The 20,518-nt window shown below is 42.1% G+C and overlaps 1 long non-coding RNA gene across 1 annotated transcript in view; it reads left to right on the top strand.

Annotated features, from left to right (window-relative positions):
* The window catches only part of LOC141944337 (uncharacterized), a 261,208-nt gene that overhangs the window by 131,730 nt on the left and 108,960 nt on the right, over positions 1-20,518 (top strand). Inside the window, exon 4 of the long non-coding RNA XR_012629233.1 lies at positions 8,043-8,158. This is a non-coding gene — a long non-coding RNA (uncharacterized LOC141944337). The remainder of the gene's footprint in view (positions 1-8,042; positions 8,159-20,518) is intronic.

Here is a 20,518-nt window from a genome sequence, read left to right as displayed (position 1 = left end):
TAAAAGGTTATACCCAAAACTCATTTGCTCTTCTGAAGCTGATGGTGTCTTCCTGAGTTCAAGATGTTTTAATGATTTTTATATTTTAAAAGAATGATAGTTGAAGATAAGCTAGATTTATTCTTCTTCCCCAAATGAGGGCAATTAAGATTGTCATTTTAGCTTTTTTCCTGAGTAGTTGCTAATTCTTTCTTTGAGGGCTATGCATTTAAAAAAAATACAGCTTGCAGTTCTGTCTTGCATTAAATATTACTCATTTGGACTCAAATTGGACTCATTTGTTGCCAGAATTAATTACACATATTAGGAAAGTACATAGCTAAAAGGAAGTGGTGGAAGCATAGGAAGCTGTTTCCTTTTTTAAATCCGACCACTTGAAACCGCCAATAATGTCTGGAAACCTGGAAGCTGATGTACCGAAGCTTTGTTCCTATGGTCATTGTATTTTTTGGTGCACATAATTAATTTTTTTTAAAAGAATGAATACTGCAAAACTACAATAGATTAGTTTCATAATTTTTTTGCTTTGGTTTTCTTTCAGTGTTAAAAATTAATGTAGAAGATTAAATTATATATGTTATAAATGAGGCTCATTCTCTGACCACTTTGGAGCAAGATGTTCCACTAGCCCGTGCTAAACTACCACTTGATAAAACAAGGCAGAATCAAAGTAGTGTCAGTTTTGAGGCCATTTTTACACTTGGTGATCAGTGGAAGGATTTAAAAATGTGGACATTCTTGGATGTGTTGTGCTATCATCATCAGGGATAAAATAGTATTTCCTTTATCATGTGCCTTGTTCATTGGTAGTCATTATTCAGATTATACCTAGAATATCTTATATTTTAAAACAGAACAAAAACCACAACAGATGTTTAGCTGGCAAGTTGTGGAGGCTGTGCAACTTTTCCCCAGACACAGACATGCTAGTTTTTAATTTGAAAGGAACAAACTTCCAAGTTTTACTCCCAGATTTCTATTCTGATGGATTTAGTGCCCTGCATTTGGTGAACTTTCATGTGAAGATACATTTAAAATATTTTCCAGTCTTTTTGTAATTTAAATGAAATTTCAGGTAGCTGGCTTGCTTTACAGTTAATGACTAGCTTTACAGTTACTTTTCAGGGAATGTGTGTGTTTTCATGTGTATTGTGGTTGTATTAGAAAAAAGAAATGACATTTTTATACCAAGAAGAAAATGAGCAAGAAGAAAATGGATTACCGTATTCCACTTCGAGTTGATTCTGATGCACAGCTAATTAACACAAAATTTTTGTGTCTAAGAGATCAGATTGGCAATTCAGGGCTGTGACCAGCAATTAAGTGGCAGATAACCCAAGTCATGCACTTATATCTGCATAACAGGCCTACTTAAAAACAGTGAGCTACTAAGAAATCAGCCTGTTGGGCATGCATGCCTTTCTTTCAGCCTTAAGCTTCCTGTGGAGGAGCCCAGGAGAAGAAACACTCTTCCTGCAGCAGTGGAGTTGAATCAAGTGTGACTGCAGCAGTGATGGCCAGGAGGTCTGGAGGCCCCTGCATGGGGTGGGGGGAATGCCCCAGGATGGGATCATCTCAAGGCTTGGTTTCACATACAGGTGTTTGCAAGCAGGGCCCCTGGGTACCTGTAGCAGCTGTGGCCCGTGTGCTTTGGGCTAGGTTAGGGTACAGCACACATGTAGGAATGCGCTTCTGAAAGTTATGAAGTGTTGTTGGAATATATGTTGTTCCCCCCCACTTTGAAAGTGGGGGTGGGGGGCAGGAGGGGGTAATGTTTTGGGATGCTGTGCTAAAAACCTGAGGCTAGTCAGGTGTAATGAAGTTTAGGATGTCTGCCTTGAAGGTATTTGCAAACTTAGTGGCAGCTGGGCAAATTACAGCTTTCAACTTGCCTGCATGCAGGAGATGAGCTCAGTGGGAGATAAGTCTTGCAGCCCATACTCACTTGTGGAGGCAGAGGTGAGCCTCCACTCTATGTGGGCCCCTATGCTTTATCTTTTTCTCAACCCTAACCCTATCTCTAACCTGAACTTTGCACTGAGCCCTAGACCAGGTCCCCCAGCCGTGGCTCAAATGAGGAGTTTCTTGCCAGCCCTGTTTTCCCGGCACCTTGCCTGGGGCAGCCCTTATCCAGCCCCACTCCTTGTGGGCCCTTAGGCTTTCTTGTTCATCCTGAACCCTCATTTTATGTTGGGCTCTGAGCTAAGGACATAAATAACAGGCATCTTCTCTTTGCTCCTGTGTGAGATGGCACAACAAGGTAATCGTGATGCTACTTTTTCTCTGCGATAGGGAATGAAAGGATTCCTGCTGCTGTTGTTCTTCCTCCTCTTCTGCTCCAGTGGGGTATGATAGGGGTCACAGCATGAAGTAGGACAGTGGGGGTGACTGTCACAGTATATATGGGCTTTGGATTGATGTGACCCAGATTTGTATGGTTTGCCTCCTCCCCTATTGTGTTTCTTGATGGTGAGGTGAGAGGGGAGATCTCTGGCTCGCATTACGTATGGTCTTTATTAAGAAAGCAAGTCCCAAAACCTCCACCCGTGCCCCCTCCGAAAAATGATAGGATTGAAATAGGCATAAGCAAATATGAATTACTTTTCTAAGGTCCTGAGCCTCAATTTACCACTTCTTTGATAATATTCTTGGAAGCAATACAGCCAAACTCTAGGTCATATCAGCACTGTGTTGACAAAGTGATATGATTTTATTTGTTAAAATAACAGTCAAAAGATCATTAATGGTATTGATGGTTGTGAAAGTAGTCTTTCAGGAAACCTTCTGGTTGCGGGGACAGGCATAACACTTTTTGGAGGAGAGAACATCAAGACTAATTTCTGGAAGTATATTTGTATTTCCAGAAAAAACTCACAACCAGTTGATCTTTAACTTGTCTTGTTTCCCAGTGGTTTTAGAGTATAGATAGTGCTCTACACCCCCCTCTCCCTTCTGTGTGTGTGTGTGCATGCACATGGGTGTTTCTGCAAGTGTGTTGTGTTATAAAGTGCCTTCAGCTGTGGGCCCAGGGTGGGCAGGATCTGTACTTTTTTTGGTTTGCTTGCACTAAAGGAGGGTGTCCTGGTTTAAACAGGATAGGGTTAAGTTTCCCCAGCAGTGGGGGGGAAGCTCTAGCCGGGTTATTCATATATTATGCTGACGTCACATCCTGGTGCGAGCGCGGGAAGAATTGGTGATCGAGTGGGTTGGCGCAGCCGGTTCTCTTACTGCTGTATCGGTATATACTTTGCTCTGTTAATTGTTATCACTGTTATTGTTATTGTTTGTTGTGTTGCTGTTGCTCTGTTGTATTAAACCTTTCCTTATCTCAGTCTCGGGACTTTGTATTTCACTCCCTTTGTGGGGGAGGGGCAGCGGCCGCGTGGTCTCAGACCCCGGCAGGGGCTAAACCATCACAGAGGGAAAAAGGGGAATTTCATTATACTGCCTAGCCTGCGTGATGCGTAGCCAGGTCTACTTTGGCAGGGCTGGATCCCACCCCTTCACAAGTACACACCCGTGTGTGTGCATACATGGTCTTGGATGAACATTTTGTAGGAAGATCCTGTAGAAGATGATGTATGCATTTAACTGGTCTGATTTATTCTGTTGAGTTTTATTTGAGCAGTTTCTCTCCTCCTCTCTTCCCTCATGTTCTCCCAAATGCTAGGAAGGTCCTGCATTTTTCTTTGCTATGTATGTTTGACAAATGTGTTTCAGATGACTTTGGCAGGCTTTTGAAAAGAAGGATTGAGCTTCTGTGACTATTCTATTTTCATTTTTTTCTTGTAGATAAAAGTATTAAAAGATACTTACTGTTGGTTGCCTGGGTAGTAGAGCTTATGGAGAGAAGGGGATTTACTCTTCAGTATCTCAGCCATGTATCTTGGTTTAATTATTCAGTTAGCTCCTTCATGAAATACAAGCACATGGTTGCATAAAAAATAAAGTGAAGTATTCTATCTGGCCATCTTGAATCTTAAATAAAGATGGTATTGTTTTGAATGTGTTAAAAAGAACAGAATTTTCTTTTCCTATTTTGCAGAGATTATGTAAACCTTAAATCAGATCGTTCAGAAATAGATACCTGAAATCAGGCAGACTTTCAGACCCAAATTTTCAAAGATACATGGCAATTATCTAATGTATTTTTATGAATTCCTGTGTTCTCCCTGTCTTGTAAAAGTATATAAGGAAATGTAATACGTTTAATTTGTGTGTGCAGGTTTGCTTGCACAAAAATAAGGCAAATACTGTGGTCTGTAGTTTGCTGTTAGAATTTAGGGCCAATACAAGAAATCCAGGTGTCCTTTGGTTTCAGTGGGTCCAAGCTTGAGAATGAGCCTCAATGTCTGTCAGCAGATTTTAAGGTGTGTGTCCCTGTGTGTTTGAAAAAGCTATCATAGATACTGGCTTTGCAATGTTGTTTGCAGACAGCCCAAAGTGCATGGGGAGGGAGTCGTCATGAACATTCACACACCATACTTGCTTCTTGCAACTTCTAATAATGAGCCCTTATGTTTGAGCTGAGGAAGCTACAGGACTTCCTCATGGTCCACAAAAAGTCATTAAAGTCAAGGATCTGAGCAAATTTTTTTATGATGCTAGGTTTGATTAATCAATCAAATTTAGGTTTCATCTTTTCCCTGTGACTGCCAGAGCTGTCCAAACTCATGTGATTTCCACCCCCCAGAGGCTTCTGTGGGTATCTTTCCTTTTTTGCAGTTTTAATTTCCTAAGTTAGAAAACACAAGGCTGTACGTTTTGAAGGTAGGACTTTCCAATTATGAAGTTCAGTGATCTCTTCTCCATTACTAGCTTAATGTGCAGTACATTCCTCAGCAAGGTAACTGAATGCAGCATTTTAAGTTTACAAAATCACAGAATCATTCAGGTTGGAAAAGACCCTTGGGATCATCGAGTCCAACCATCAGCCCTACTCTACAAAGTTCTCCCCTACACCATATCCCCCAACATCTCATCTAAACGACCCTTAAACGCATCCAGGGATGGTGACTCCACCACCTCCCTGGGCAGCCTGTTCCACTGTCTGACCACTCTTTCAGTGAAAAATTTTTTCCTAATGTCCAGTCTAAACCTCCCCTGTTGGAGTTTAAAGCCGTTCCCCCTTGTTCTGTCACTAATCACCTGTGAGAAGAGACCAGCACCAACCTCTCTACAATGTCCTTTCAGGTAGTTGTAGAGAGTGATGAGGTCTCCCCTTAGCCTTCTCTTCCTCAAACTGAACAGTCCCAGCTCCTTCAGTCGCTCTTCACAGGATTTATTCTCCAGGCCCTTCACCAGCTTTGTTGCCCTCCTCTGCACTCGCTCCAGCACCTCGATATCTTTCTCATATTGAGGTGCCCAAAACTGGACACAATACGCCAGGTGTGGCCTCACCAGTGCAGAGTACAGGGGGACTATCACCTCCGTACTTCTGCTGGTCACACTCTTCCTAATACAAGCCAGGATGCCGTTGGCTTTCTTGGCCACCTGGGCACACTGCTGGCTCATGTTCAGCTGTTTGTCAATTAGAACCCCCAGATCCTTCTCTTCCAGGCAGCTCTCCAGCCACACCTCCCCAAGCCTGTAGCGATGCATGGGGTTGTTGTGGCCCAAGTGCAGGACCTGGCACTTGTCCTTGTTGAAGCTCATCCCATTAACGTTGGCCAACCGATCCAATCTATCCAAGTCTCTCTGTAGAGCCTCCCTATCTTCATGCAGATTGACACTCCCGCTTAACTTGGTGTCATCTGCGAATTTACTGATAATACACTCTATGTCCTTATCAAGATCATCAATAAAGATGTTGAACAGAAATGGTCCCAACACGGAGCCCTGAGGAACACCACTTGTGAGCGGCCGCCAGCTGGATTTAGCTCCATTGACCACCACTCTCTGGGACCGTCCATCCAGCCAGTGCTTGACCCAGCAGACCGTTCGCTCACCCAGGCCATGGGCAGCCAGTTTTTCTATGAGAATCCTATGGGGAACTGTGTCGAATGCTTTTCAAAAATGCAGGTAGATGATATCCATAGCTTTACCCTTGTCCAATAGTCAGGTCATCTTGCCTTTAAGGAGATCAGGTTTGTCAGGCAGATTTAGTCACATACAATCAGATAAATAATAGGTAAATAAATGTAATAGGAAGAGATTTGTGTTTGTAGATGCTGTATCTGCTCCAGGTGTAAACTGAACCACCAGAAGTCCGTGAAGGCAAAGCTGTCCCAGCCCTGCACAGTTATTCTGGACACATTCCCTGCACATGCAGAGAATATTACACTGTACGTACATCATGATTATACAAAAATTGATTGCAAGTTCCTGAACGACCTATTTCCATAAAGAGAAAACTGCTGGATTGTCAAACTAGTGACGTCAGCTGCAACCCTTACAGCACTGTGCGTGCATGTGTAGCATGGGATCTTTCTGATATACTACAGTGGTCAAAATGCTGTATCTGGGCTTTTGAGAGTGTTTCTTAGCATGTGCTATAGAACCTCTCCATAAGACCTGGAGACTGTTGGCTGCTTTGGCTGTGAAGCCTTGATTCAAAACTGGGTGTTAATCATGCCTGCCCCATGTGTCCGTGTCCCGTCCCCCCCCCCCCCCCCCCCCCTTTTTTTTTTTTTTCCCCCATGAAGGCTTGTAATTTCCTTTATTTTAACTCTTAAGCTTTTAATTTGGACAAGGATCATACTATCTAGGTGGCTAAGACTTGAACTTTTCCTGACTTGGAATGTGTTTTATTCATACTGTTAAAAAAAGCGACAGTGCACTTAACATTCTTAGGTATAACAAAAGTTTATTGCTGACAAAAGGTTCTTTCTTTTACCCTCCTCAGGATTTTCAGAATGTTTTGCAGAAGTGGGCTTTTATTTGACTTGCTGAGTGTTGGAAGAATCTCTAGTGCTCTTCACAGGGTTGACTCTGTGGATGTTGCGAATCTGCCAGGCCTCAGTGTCTTTAGTTCACGCTGCGTGGTTCAGTGTCACAGACGTGTACTTTAAAACTTAGTGATTTCAGACTGGAATACCTGCTTATGTTGATTTTGTTTCAGGGTTATAGAAGTGGATGCTACAGACATGTGCATTGATATACACATGCACACACAAATGAAGGGTATAATTGAGAAAACTAGTATTTATAATAATGCTTTATAAAAATTAAGTATAAATGTAGGAATAAGAAATAAAGGACATGAGAACAGATTTTCATGAGAATGCTTACACGAGCGATGTGCAAATATGGAGTTTTCTGTACTTAATCTTAGCTACTGTGTTGGATCTTTTATTACTGTTTACTTAGTAAGACTTAAGTCTTGGTCTTCCCTTTTGGCTGCTAAAACTGCAATTGCCATCCCGCTGTAGCCTGTGTTTCCAAGATGGAATGGAGTTATTGTGTATGTCTTGGGTAGTGGCAGAAGGTGGGATGCGAGGGGTGTGCTGGAAAACTGCCTCCAGTGTTCTGCAGTGTTACTGGGACATCGCCCACTGATGCTGCCCAGCACCTTTGACCTGCATTTGAAGCTGATTTGGTAAAATAAATCAAAGCAAGCCACTGAAACATAGCGACTGCAGAGAACAAGAAAATGTGCTTCTGAGGGTGAATGTATCTTCCGTTGACACAATTTGGCTTCCTTTTTGTAGTGTGAAAGTCCAATAAATTTTATTTCTCAAGGCTGTGTTTTAAGAGCACATTCCAGCTTGTGTTTCTGCTCGAGAAAGTTTTTAGTAAGGAAGCATCGTGACAGAGATTTTGGACTTCTTCCAGTAACTGAAGAGCTTGTGGTGCCTAACTGGGATTTATTGTAACTGAACAGGAAAAATCCTGAAATACAGGACTATGTAGTTGTATAAAAGTCTTTTCTGTTGTCTTACAGTCATTTGACCTTGAATTACAGCTATGTCTTTGACTTGAGTGTCTGCAAGACATAATATAGTATGAACTAGTTGTTTTAAAGCACCTATTATAGTTTTTTTATCAGTGCATTACATAAAGTTACTAGAGTGTTCCCATCCTGTTGTTCTTTTCTTTTTCAGGCTTGAGTCACAGAGCAGCATGAAGATTTACACATCTGAAGTAGGAGGGTGAATGGGATTGCAGTATTTACAGGGAGGATTCTGAACTCCCCTCCTTCCTGTTCCAGGAGAGACAGGTGAGTGAATTACGGAATAATTTGTAATTAACTCAGTCCTTACTTTAGAAGGTCTTTAGTCAAAACAGGAAGATACAGTTCAGATGGCTGTATGGAAGAATGGAAGAAATTTCAGATACTACACATACACCTCTTAATTACAACATCAGCCTTCAGAGTTTTCTGTTCCTGTTTAGCAACAAGAGGGTTTCCATAAGAAGTGGTGTGAGTCTTCTTTAAATCCCCCCAATGTAGAATGTTTTATATTTGGAAGCTTTTTGTCCAATATCAACGAAATTTGAACTGAAAAAATGAATTTAGTCATTCTTGAAGGAGTTCTGAGTAAGTCTTCCACCGGAGAAGAGCTCAAGGTGGAGCTTTATTAGACCCTTGCATGTATTTGTTAGTGAAACAGACAGGTCAGCTTCAGCACCAGATATGTCCATACCACATCTGGGCTGTTTGCAAAGCCTGTTAGGGTGGACGTGATGTGTGAGTGAGTTCCAGCAGCTGCAAACCCACCTTGGGTATCTTCCTGCTTCTCTCCCTTGCTACTTCCCTACCCTTAGAGGGAAAGAGAGAAACTAGGGCCAAACCCAGTAGGGGGATGGATGGGAGTTCACTTCAGGTTGTTTTCCTTTGTCTCTGACTGTAGATATATGTGGCCATCATTAGAAAAGAGCACATGGTCCTTTTGTGGAAGTTAACTCCTGACATTCTATTTATTCTGACTTTGGGAGTACCTAACATATATTACCTTCAGGTACTGACCAGTGAATAAGATTTATGCATCTTAGTACGATCTATTCAAAGTAGATCTAATTCCTGTTGGAAAAGCACAAGGTGTTGGAGCCCTGGCATTTGTCAGGGGGTTCTCACTTCTGCATCTATACAGGCCCATGAGGAGCATGCACGTGGTCCTGTGTAGTTACCAATGCTGAGCAGTGCATAACAGGATGAGCTTTTGGTTGCAGGTATTGCTGAACAGGCAGCTCTTGCACCAAGCTGTGACAGAAATAGGTAAGAACTAGTGAAAATGAGGTCTAACACTGGCAGAGTAGCGACAGTATCTTTCTATTAATTTAAACCTTCTTGTAGCTTAGATTAATTTTGTCTATTTAAGCCATGTGCAGGACTGAAAATGGAGGCTGTGCCATCCAGGACAGCTTGAGATGACCTCTTGAGTCTTTTCCTTATCCGCATGTGGGCAGGCAATGCCAAAAAAGAAGTGCATCTGGACAGGACTCTGTCATCTTCAGAGGGCCAGAACTGAGATGTTGTCATGCTGCCTACAACTCTACAGCCCAAGGGAAAATGCCTCGGTTGGTGTAGGAAGAAAAGACAGATGACATTATTGCATTGAAGATGTCAGGGAGGAAGTCTGAGGCCTTGCCTGAAGCAGAAATCTGCAGCAGGTGCTAGTGTATGCTGGAGAGGAAGGGGAGGTACATGGTGAGGTGAAGCAGGCTGCTGTGAGGTACAGGGAGTGTCCTGGCACTTGGTGGTGGAGAAGGATAGGCAGCAAGCAGAGCAAAGTGGGTGTCAGTGGTGTGTCAAAGCGTCTGGAGCTCAGTGGGTGAAGGAGGGAAACATGGGAGTAGTAACTTGTGTGGCTTCTCCAGAACAAAGAGCGGGATGAAAGGATGCAGTAGAGTGAAGTGGGTGGGAATATTTCTGTTGAACCATGTACACAAAACATTTTTTTTCCTTCAGAGATGTTACTTGGTGGGCTGTACTTGAGAGCAAGTATGAAAGAGGTCTCCGCTGCAGTTGGTGAGAGAGAAAAGGTGAAGACAAAGTCGGGGAACCAGAAATAAGACATTTCTGAATAAGAAGAAAGTAGAAAGGGGGTGAGAAATACTTAGGCAATAATGAGAAAACAAGTGTTTTGAGGGGGAGTTTTGGAAGGTGATGGGGGAGCAGGGATCTGCATCAGGAAAGATGCAATTCAATTTATAGGTTTCTCATTTTTGTTCACCAATATAATGTGAATGGCAGCTCTTATTGGAGAGAGGAAAAATCAACTTTCCTCAGCAAGGAAATGAAAAAGCTCAGTAGATTTGCTTGCATGCACAAAGAATGCTTTAATGTGAGTGTGGGAAAGCAATAGAAACATTCTGATAGTACTTTCTGTATTTTCTATTTTTCTAAGAGCTACACTTTCTATTTTTCTAAGGTCACACAGCTAACCATGAGCCTGCAAACCCACACCTGAGTGTCTTGTGGTGCTTTCTAAAAATGTGCTGTTTTTTCCTATCTTTCATATACTTGCTTGCTTAGAAAAAATGTTTTAAAACTTCAAAATAATGTTTGTCATAGGGAAGTCTAGTTATGGCCTGCATATTCACTGCTGATGTTAAGATTAAAACGGTTGTGAATGTTTTAAAGATTTGGGCTTTACATGAGTAGCATTTGTCCTGTAGTGGGTAGGTGGGCTGTCACTTGGTGAGATGTGGCTCCTGCCTGAAACCAGAGCAGGTCTGAAGCTGCCCTAATAGCTCATAAACTGGCATAGTCTATCAAAACAGCCATCAGCTTGGCAAGGTATAGAGCGCTCTGTGCTTGTGGCTGTATTGAGTTTTACCTTGTGCCACCTTTGCTTTTCCTTTGGCTAGAACTGTGCTTGCATAGTGTTCGTGGTATATTGGTTTTATCAGGAGGAGACTGGAGGTGCCAAATACATGCTAGAAAAGTACTTGTTACCTTGATCTGTCCTAATGCCATCCCTACATGGTGTCAAATGGAGCTGGAAGTCTCCTATTTTAGCAATTGCTTAAATATGTTGATAACGTTTGCTTCCAGCAGGGCATTACATTTTCCCGGACATCCCATTGTCTTCCTCTTTCAGCCTTGTCTGGGTCAGTCTGAGGGCTTTGTGAACTTTCAGAGGCCCCTGGTAGTGGTAAGAGGGAGGTGCTGATGACAGAGCTGTAGCATGGGCAGGCCTGGGATCCCTGGTGTCATAGCACAGCGGAGGGTAGAGCTTGTCCAGCTGTAGCAATCCTGGCCTTTCAGGGAGCATCACACTTACCCTGTATGTGCTACCTCATTGCCATCCCCTCTAAGTGGCAGGGCTGATGCTTGTGAGGCTGACACCAAGGCAACGTGGCTGTGTGTTTGCAGCTTACTGCTGGAAGTAAGTATTGGAAACCTCCTTTTATGCCTAGGAGTGTTTCCTTTCCTGGATGTGCTAGCTAAGAAGCTTGTCTTCCATATGGATTGCCTGGCGTTGTTGCTCTGTGCCTGTTTCTAACCCTGTACATTCATTAATTCTATATTTTTTTCAAAACCTCTCAAAATATAGGTAAAGCAAGCATTCCACTGTAGCTGTAAAGATGCTGACCTAGCATCAAATGGAGGAGTATGATGAAGTGATAAGTGTTTCAAGCCCCTGGCCTTTTATCTCTGGTCTTTTTTTTTCTTCTTTTTTTTTTTTTAATGCTTCTCAAACTTAAGTGATTGAAAAGCTTTCCAGATCTGATAACTGCAAAGATTTCAAGTGAAACTTTTGGCTCCTATCCCGGCATGAGATCATACAAAGTGATATTAGCTGAATTTGTACCAGAGTTTGAAAAGAAAATGAAAACACGTTATTGTTAGTCTCTCTCAGCTATTTTTCAGCTCTGCTGGGCAAATGCTTTCTAATTGGTTAACTTCTGTGTACCATTTTAAAGGTTTCCAAATACATATGTGTGTATATATACATTTTCTTCACTACTAATGTATTTAATTTATACTCTTTTGATCTTTTATCCTTGCTAGCAGGACTCCCTGGATTTTTTTGTTTTTACTAGAGGTTTTAAAAGCTAGTGTTGCTGAGGAAAAACTCAATATAAGAAAAAGGATGTACTGAAGCCCTGTTTCAATTCCAGAATTACCTTGAAACAAAATAGTGCTGGTGTATCTCCTCTTTAACCTTTCTTTTTGTCTGATTGCTGTGATAGATGTCAGTGAAAGCTATGGTCTTGTACATGTGCGTGTAACTAATACAGATAAAAGTTTCAACTGCATGTGTTTTATGGGTTTCCCATATATAAGTAAAATAAGATAAATAATGCCTTAAGTTAGGCCTTTAGATTACTGAACAGGTCTGAATATCAAGGTTACAAAACCAAGCAATCAGAGGCTAGAAAATTCTACAACTAAAGCTATTTGTTCATCCTCTTGGTAAATACTCATTTTGATTGCCTTTAATTAGAGGATTGCTTCCATTTTTTTTTTTCTTCTACAAGGCCTTCATATTGTTCAGTGCACAGCATGGCTAGTGCTTAATGAGTGGGTAGGTTGTTGATGTTTTGTTTCTCACCACTTCTTGTATGGCCTTATTTACTGTGTGGTTTGCAGGTGATGCACTGAATACAGAACTACTTGTTTCCTCATGAAGTTTTTCATGGCATTAACACTATAAAGAGTTACTTTACTGCATATTTTCAGGGAACCTTAATCAGGAGTGTAAAGTAAGATATATGTGTATATTTAACCAGACTCTGGGCCTCGATTCTTAATTTTCTGGAGGGCATGGTTACAGCACAGTCATCTTGATGGAATCTTTAGTGGAGGAACTAGCAGGTTGTACTAACTGTCCTCCACTCCTCTTTTTGTAGTAGCAGACAACAGTGGTTCAGAGCTCACGCTAGGGCACAAGTTATCTTCAAAACTGAAGGAATTTGGTGGAGATGTAAACAGCTACAGCTTCCCTCCACCATACCAGTGTTTGCATCTTCCTGTCATTGGTTGTACCTAGGAACATAGACTTCCCATATAGGAAGTTCTCTTCTGTAATCAAAGGCAACCATGCAGTAGATATTTTGTCCAGCAAGCTTAGACTACTCGCTCAGCAACCCGCTCTCCAGCATTCAGACCGTATTTAAGACCTGATGGAAATGAGTAAAGCTTCAAAATGTACAATAAGCTACAGGAAGAGAACACCCTTCATCTGTTTTCTGTCTTTGAGACTGTAAGCTCTTCAGGCTGGAGACTGTGCCTTCCCATATGTCAATAAAGCATTTCAAGCACTATATTAGTATAAACACCACTGGATGAGGTCATCATATATCAAACAACATAATTAAATCAGTGCTTTATTCACTGTCTGTGTCTCATTATGGCTGCCTCCTAGGTCACTCTGCAGCCTTGAAGATCATGTAAGAACTCGAATGTTATAACAGCCCTCACAGAAACATTTGCTTTGAAGTTGGTGCTATTAATTTAGAGACCAATCTTCAGAAAAATGTACTTTTGTGAAATGTGGCCCTATTTTGAAAAAGCCATGTAAAAGGGAAACACTTATTATTGATTTTTGTTATAAATTGCCATGCATGAATGTCAGCCCACAGCCACTAATCACGTGATTGTGATGGGATTTCTTGATTGATTAGAGGTCTGAAAGCAATCTAGTGGATGATGTATTAGAAGGGACCCCGTTTCTTAGAGGGGAACATGAGCTTGAAGTGGTGCCTGCCAAGTAACCAGACTTTGGGCATCGGCTTGAAGCTCTGGCAGTTTTAGAATTTAAGTGATACTTACTTTTGCCTGCTACTTTAAAGTGCACTCACTTTAAAACAACATAGGAAAATATTTTAAGTAAGATCCTCTGCCTTTCACAGCTCTAGTACCCACACTTTAAGTCTCATGTTATAGCAACACCTATATGTGTTTTATAGCAGTAGATCCTTATGTGTGTTTTGCAAGGAAGTAGGCTACCAATTTTGTCTGAGCAATAAGGTACTTTGAAGTCTGAAGTCATAATAGCAGATATGCACGTAAGCCTCGTGCCTCACCAAGTATGATGCCTTGGGCATGTGTTATTGCTTACCTATGCCATAATTACTGTACACATGTAGCTACAGGAACATGCCCATATGGTTTTCCTACTGTAAACTTTCAGGTGACTTGCTAATCTAGGTCAGTACTCAAAAACAAGGGTTGGTCTGAGATCTGGCATGCAAACTTCAGCATTAAGGCTTTCCCAGATCCACTTGAAATCAGGTTAACGTTCATATTTTGTCTTGTTTTTTGTATAGCAGCCTGACAGCATGTTGCTTGACCTGCATTCTCCCAGTCTTGCTGGCAAGGGAAAAAGAGAAGAAGATATTTAGGGTTTATATTCTCTTGGTTTTGCCATAAATGAAGGAGATTTTTTTTTTTTAATGTGGGCTTCCTGAATTAATTCATATTAACTGATGAATTTACTGGAGTAGTACATGTTCTTCTTCCCTAATATTTATCTATTTGTCTGTAGTGTTTTCCTCAGTACCAGTAATGATGGCACAGAACAGTGAGTCAATACTATGTGTAATGGGCTGTTATTTGTTAAATTTGAGCCTGAAAGCAGGAAAGTGAAGAGTGAGCAAAGGCAGCTCTTTAGTGTTCTGCAGGACAGATGGGTTCCAGAAATCAAACATAAAAGCAAAGTTGTGCAGCTTACCCAAGTAGTCACACTGATGATGGAGCGTATCTGTCAGCTGGGGCTGCCTCTGGGACTAGACCCTCCAAAGCACTTCCAGGAACCTGCTGCTGCAGAGATGGGAGGTGGGGAATGATGGTGAGGAAGGACTTGCTGGGTCCTGCTGAAGGTTGAAGTCATTAGTTCCTGCTAGGTAGCTCCCCTGCTGGGAAGAGCAACCCTCCTGGCGGGCTAGGAAAACTGTGGGAGGGCAGGGAAGGCTACTTGCCCCCAGGCTAGAGCTGGAAATCACCTGGCTCCTGTGCAGGTAGTAAAAAACAGCAAGGAGAAGAGTCTGTTATCCTGCCTGAAGATGGGTGCCTTCATGTGGTTCTGGGGTGCTGGAGAGGAGTCAGTTCTCCTGTGCTTACTCTGCTTTTGAGAACCCTGCTATTCTTAGACATTTCTTGTTTTCCTTTTCAATAACAGCATCTGAAAAAGATCATTGGCATAAAACAGGAGTATAGGATGCTCAGTACTAAAACTTCCAGTGTCTTCAAAAAGTGATTTTTATTATGTTGTCTTAGTGGCTTGATTGTTGACTGGTTAGGCACTTGATAAATCTCCTAATAAAAAGAATAACCACTTTTATTGGGTTTACACCCTTTTTTTTATGTCCCTGTTCATGTTCCGTTATTTCGCTGTGATTCTTTTTTAAAATAGCCAGAGTAAAACAAAAGTGGTAAACCCTAATTTAGAGGTGTTAGAGCTGGCTCACTCTGATAAGGGTCAGCCAGACTTCACTGGTTCTTTGTTATAATCCACTACCCACTGTGGTTTATTCCCCCCGAATATTACTCTTCTGTTATACTTGCTATCATCTCTGTGCAGATGATAGCTTAATACTTGTAAATGACCTAGATGTAATGAACAGCAAGCCAGAAAAAACTCTAAAAACGTACTCCTATGAGAAGACAAGGGCAATACTGGCAAACTTGTTTTTCTTAAGACAAGTGTGAACAAGTGTTGAATGTAAAGAAAAGCCATCTTTTTTTTCTTTCTTTCTTTTTTTTTTTTTTCCTTTCTCCTTGCTACAGGGGCACAATTCTTATTTCTGTTTGCAGTCATCTAGGCAAGCTTAGGTGTGTTGAGTGGCCAGGTCTGTTTGCTTGTGCACACCATACTGTGCCTACAATACAAAGCGATATACAGCTTTCAACCAGGAGCCAGCTTGGAGCACAAGCAGAGCAAGCTCAGGTCTGTCTGTACCTGCCTGCATACAGAGATCCTTAGAAGAAAGCAGACACCCATTTTCTCCTTATTACTGCATTACACCAGAGGCAAATGCTGTAATTAAAATTTTCAGTTAGCAGCGGTTTGTTATAACTGCTGTAAATTTCAGTCATGTTAAGACTTCCTGGTGGCGGGAGGAGAGGCACAGAGAAGCCAGGTAGCACAAACAAGGGCGCCTGCATAGCAGCTGTAGCAGCCTGGCCCCTGTCTGCCATACATCTTGTTAAGGCGTCACCTATGGCACTTTGTAGCAGGAAAATTACTAAATAGCTTAAGAGAAAATGGGACTAATGCTGTATAGTGGAGGAGCTAAGATCTGTCTTGTACTGTAAGAAGTTCTGGTCACATCCTGCTTTCTGCTAGGCTGTGTGGGGGAAAGGTACTTGACAAGGCTCAAAAGAGCCTTGCTGTTGCCTTTGCCCCGGTGCATTGCTTCCATCAGTCTGACATGGTGGGAAAAACTGGAAACTCGGATAACAAGGATGGCAAGATGAAGAAATATGCATTTTAATAAAGGCATTAGAGAATGGCTTTGCATATCTTACAACTAGAGAAATAGAAACCTGGAAAATGTATAGTTTTCTGAATGAGTTCCAGTTTTTACTTTCTCAGTCACTGTGTTCATTTACTTTGGCTATCCTGATGGCTACTCAAGTGCTGTGCCAGGTTACTGTCTTCTGCTTACCTTTATGAGTTGGATGGCTGAAAATGTCTTCCTTCCAAATACTTATTTACTATGCTACCCTCTGCTGTTTCCATCACCACATCTAGACCAAGGAAGAATGCCCAATTTGATTCCTTTCTGGGACAGGAGAACTTCATCATATGGGAGCTATCAAAAGAGGTGCAGTCTGACATGTAACTACCTTTTCCCTTCTACAAGGGTGCTTTTCTCTTGGGCAGGTTGGGCAGAAAGCTGCTGGTCTGGACATGTTCTCTCCGTTGAGCATCATTTAGTCTGTGTTTTAGACAGAGGAGCAGAATGACACCAAGTTGATGGGGTCATATTCACGTGGAGTCCCTGCTTCCTGTCGCACTGTATTTGACCTGACATAAGCAGCTGACATAACATCACCGTGGGTGTTGCCAGCATTTTCTTCTTTTAATATTAAATTTGGGAAAAAAAATTAATAAATGTTTTCTTTTTAAAAGGAAAGAGAAAACCCCAAAGGATCTTGGCTGGCTCTGCATGCCCTGTAGGTATGTCTGGTTGTTTTTGATGAGTGAGGTGCTGTCCTCCTGTTTACCTCTCTCAAAGGAAGTGTCTGTTGACATAGTCTGCGTTTCAATCATCTTTATTATACAGCGCTCTGGGAAGCCTTCGGGGCAAGTCAAGCCAGCCCTAAAAGCAGCTTCTTGGTCACAAAGAGAGATGAGCCTGACCAGATGCCCACAGTTTGTATTTCTTTGTTTGCAGAGATCTGTGCCCTGATAGCCTCAGACCCTGCAGCAGCTGAGGTCAGCTTAATTTGGAGTGGTGTGAGAGGGGCAGTGGGCAGGTCTCCCAGTGACTGCCATACCTGCCCTTGCACTGCAGCCGGTATGGATCTGGCTGTGCTGCTGGTGCTGTTGGGGAGCTGACCTTGCTGCCCAGCCTGGCGTAGGCTGGGGTTTTACTGCAGCAGGAGTGCTGGGTGGGTGCTACCAGGCTTGGAGGCAGCTCACAGGCCTCCTTATTTCTTCCCCTCCCTCCATCCTATGCCTTTTCTGTGCATGCTTTCACCATGGGGTGCTGCCTAGTGTTTGTCGCCCTTAGTGGGGCTCAAATGTTTGCAAGACTTCATGTGCCATTACCTGCGTGAAGCTTGTTTGTTGAACAGTATCCAAAGCACTGTACAGCGTGGGTTTGTATCTGGACGGTTGGTCTCTGCATTCATTAGAGAACTGCTGTGGTTAATGATCGGCTGTGTCATCAAAGCTGTCTGTTAATGTTTGCATGACGAGAGTTTTACTTCAGATTGATGTTTGCGCATCAGGGCTGAACTGTTGTGGGTAAGTGAACTGTGGATGATTTGCATGACGTTATGGTAGCGTCTTGTATTATTCTGTGCCCTTGTAAGTCTTTCGAATAGGTGAAGTTAGCTTTGGTTTGCATCCATGTGATATTTTCCTCTAGTGCTCAACGATGAGTTCTAGATAAACACTCATGAAAATGATGCTATGAGAAGAGCATCGATCTTCTTGGTAAAAGGTGGGGCCCTGACTGGCTGTTTGTGCCCTCAAGGCCTCTTTCTCTAGATCCGCACAGCTGCCTGGCACCTCTGAGGGGCTAAACACATCCATCTTTCAAAAGAGGAATGACTTTATACTGTGCTAATAGAGAGTGAGTTATAAACCTTCCCCTCTCAAGATGTCTGCAATCCCAACGTGGAGCTTTATTTTATCTTCAATAGTTCATACTTTAAGAGAGCTGCAATCTCTATCAAAAATTGTTACTCAGGAAAGCTACAGGTCATTAAGAAACAGGGTAAGAAAGAGTGACCTGCTTGTCAAGTGTAAGGCATTTCTTGTGGGGTGTGAGGAGCTGCCTAGCAGCTAAATATTAATATATCAATTAAAATAATTTGCAGAGTCATGCACTAATGATGAAAGTAGTTTGTGCCTTCACTGTAGCCAAAGATTTCAAGGGACAAATTCACTGCAACTATAAAGTGGTGCAAATTATATGTTAGAGCCCAATTGTTCCCCTGCAGGCTATAAATAACTCCTATTTTAAGTCACTGGGGGTTATTTGTCTCCTGTGGGAGAGACTGTAGTCTGTGGTGTAGCTGACCAGAAAATGGTTGTTAGTGATAAAGCGGTGTAATTTGCATTGATTTATTATTCATTGGCTGTACAGATCAAGTGTAGCTTACCCAGCAAGAGGGAATGACACCAAATTCTTTTGTTGCTTAAACAAATGTCCCTGCTGAGTATAACTGAGAGATGCTATTGTAATAGAGGAGTTTATCACACACCTTCTAAGCTTGTAACTCCCTAAAATCTGAATCAGACTTCAGTAAGAGTTGACTCCAAACTTAATCTTGCTTTATCTGTGTAAACCAGCGTTGATAAGTATTAGAAGTAGATGTATATCAAGAAAAATAAGACAATCCCTTGAATTTGTCTAAATTCCCTGCATCTGATAACATGCACGTCCTGCTTTAGAAGCTCTAGTGCTTGCGTCTAGCATCCTGCATCCAAAACAATAGGTCTTTATTGGCCACGGAAAGGATGAATTTGTGTTTAGCGTGGGCAGAATTAAGTTAAAGATAGCCCAGGATCATTTTTGTAAGGTTTTCTTCTGAAAGTGTTGACTTCAGAGCTTCCAGGTATTATGAAACATACTATGATTGAAGTGAGTGTGATATTATCTGTGTCTACTCTAGTGTTCCTCTGAAAACTGTATCTCTTGGAAGAAAAAAAAAAAAGACTACTTGTTGGGTTTCTCTTCTCTTGCTCTCCTTCACCTTTTAAGTCATCTTTCTATTTCTGGTGGTTGTGGGTGAAAACATGGAAATGTGAATCAAATGCTTCCTCAAACTCAAAAATGAGAAAGCAAAATAAAAAGGAAGAATGTATCTTTTAAGTGTTAGTTTTAAGTTAGTCTTGGGGGAGTGGGAGGGTGTTTTATGTTCAGATTTGTTATTTTGAAGTGTGTGTGGCCACTGCTGCAGGTGTGGAACCATTCCATCCCTTCCTGGGCTATAAGCAGCACTGATTTCATGGCTGGCACATGTGCAGCTGGTGCCTTACAGATGATGGGACTGGCCACTGCGAGGACATGTACCAAACTTGGTTGTTTGACAGTGCAGCCACACCGGCCACTCTTCAGCTGGCTTTCTTCTGCCATGGTCCTTGAGATGTTGTCACACCAGCCAGCTCTGCATGAGCCTCATCAAGGAGGCACAGCCCTGGGGTGCGAGAGAGCTTGCTGACAGCCATCTGCTGGGACCCTTGCAGTCCCTTGTGACCTTGCTGGCCTGCACCATGTTTCACAGACTATTCTGCAATTTCACTGTGATTTTGGGTACAAAAAAAGCTGGTGGTAACATAGGAGGGAAAGCAGTGCTGGAAGAAATCCTTGGAGGCTTTCTGATGATTCATTTTGCTTTATACATTGCCTTAGCATCAGCCTCCCTCTGTGAGTCCCCAGCTACAATCTGCCTTTGAATAAACACTCTGTGTCCTGCCATGGGCCATTGTTGTTCACAGCCTGGGATGAACTTGTGGAAAGGAGTGCTGTAGCTATAAATCGCTCTTTTTGGGCCATTTTTTGTGGCAAAATTTGAATACAGTAATAATCTTGTGACTTGACTTTTCTCCTAAAAGGAGTACGTCCTATCCATTTAAAGCTGAACCATTTTGCAGCGTATTCCTTCACATTTTTGTTAGAGGTTAACAAAATTGTTTAGACAGCTCTAGTGGCTGCACATCAATCTGCTATAACCAGCTGATTAATGTGACTGATTTCTGCAGTGAATTTCTCTAATCACTACTTATTTACAAACTGGGGTGGTTTTGTTTAAGGCAGCTATGCTGTGAGTGTTCATCCTCTTAAAAGTTCATTCCTTGACTGAAGTAAGTTTAGGAAACACAAGTCTAATGAACGTCTGTGACAAATGGTGCCCATAAAAAAAGAGGTCATATGCAAAGTCTCTGTTAGTGTTAATCCCTCTTGTCATCCCCTACAGATGATGTAAAAAAAAAAAAAAAATTTTCTT

This window comes from Strix uralensis, chromosome 1 (genome assembly GCF_047716275.1).
Source record: "Strix uralensis isolate ZFMK-TIS-50842 chromosome 1, bStrUra1, whole genome shotgun sequence".
In the NCBI taxonomy this organism is placed as follows: Eukaryota; Metazoa; Chordata; class Aves; order Strigiformes; family Strigidae; genus Strix; species Strix uralensis.
Note: the sequence above shows the minus strand (reverse complement) of the source record. Positions and strands in the feature narration are given on the sequence as shown.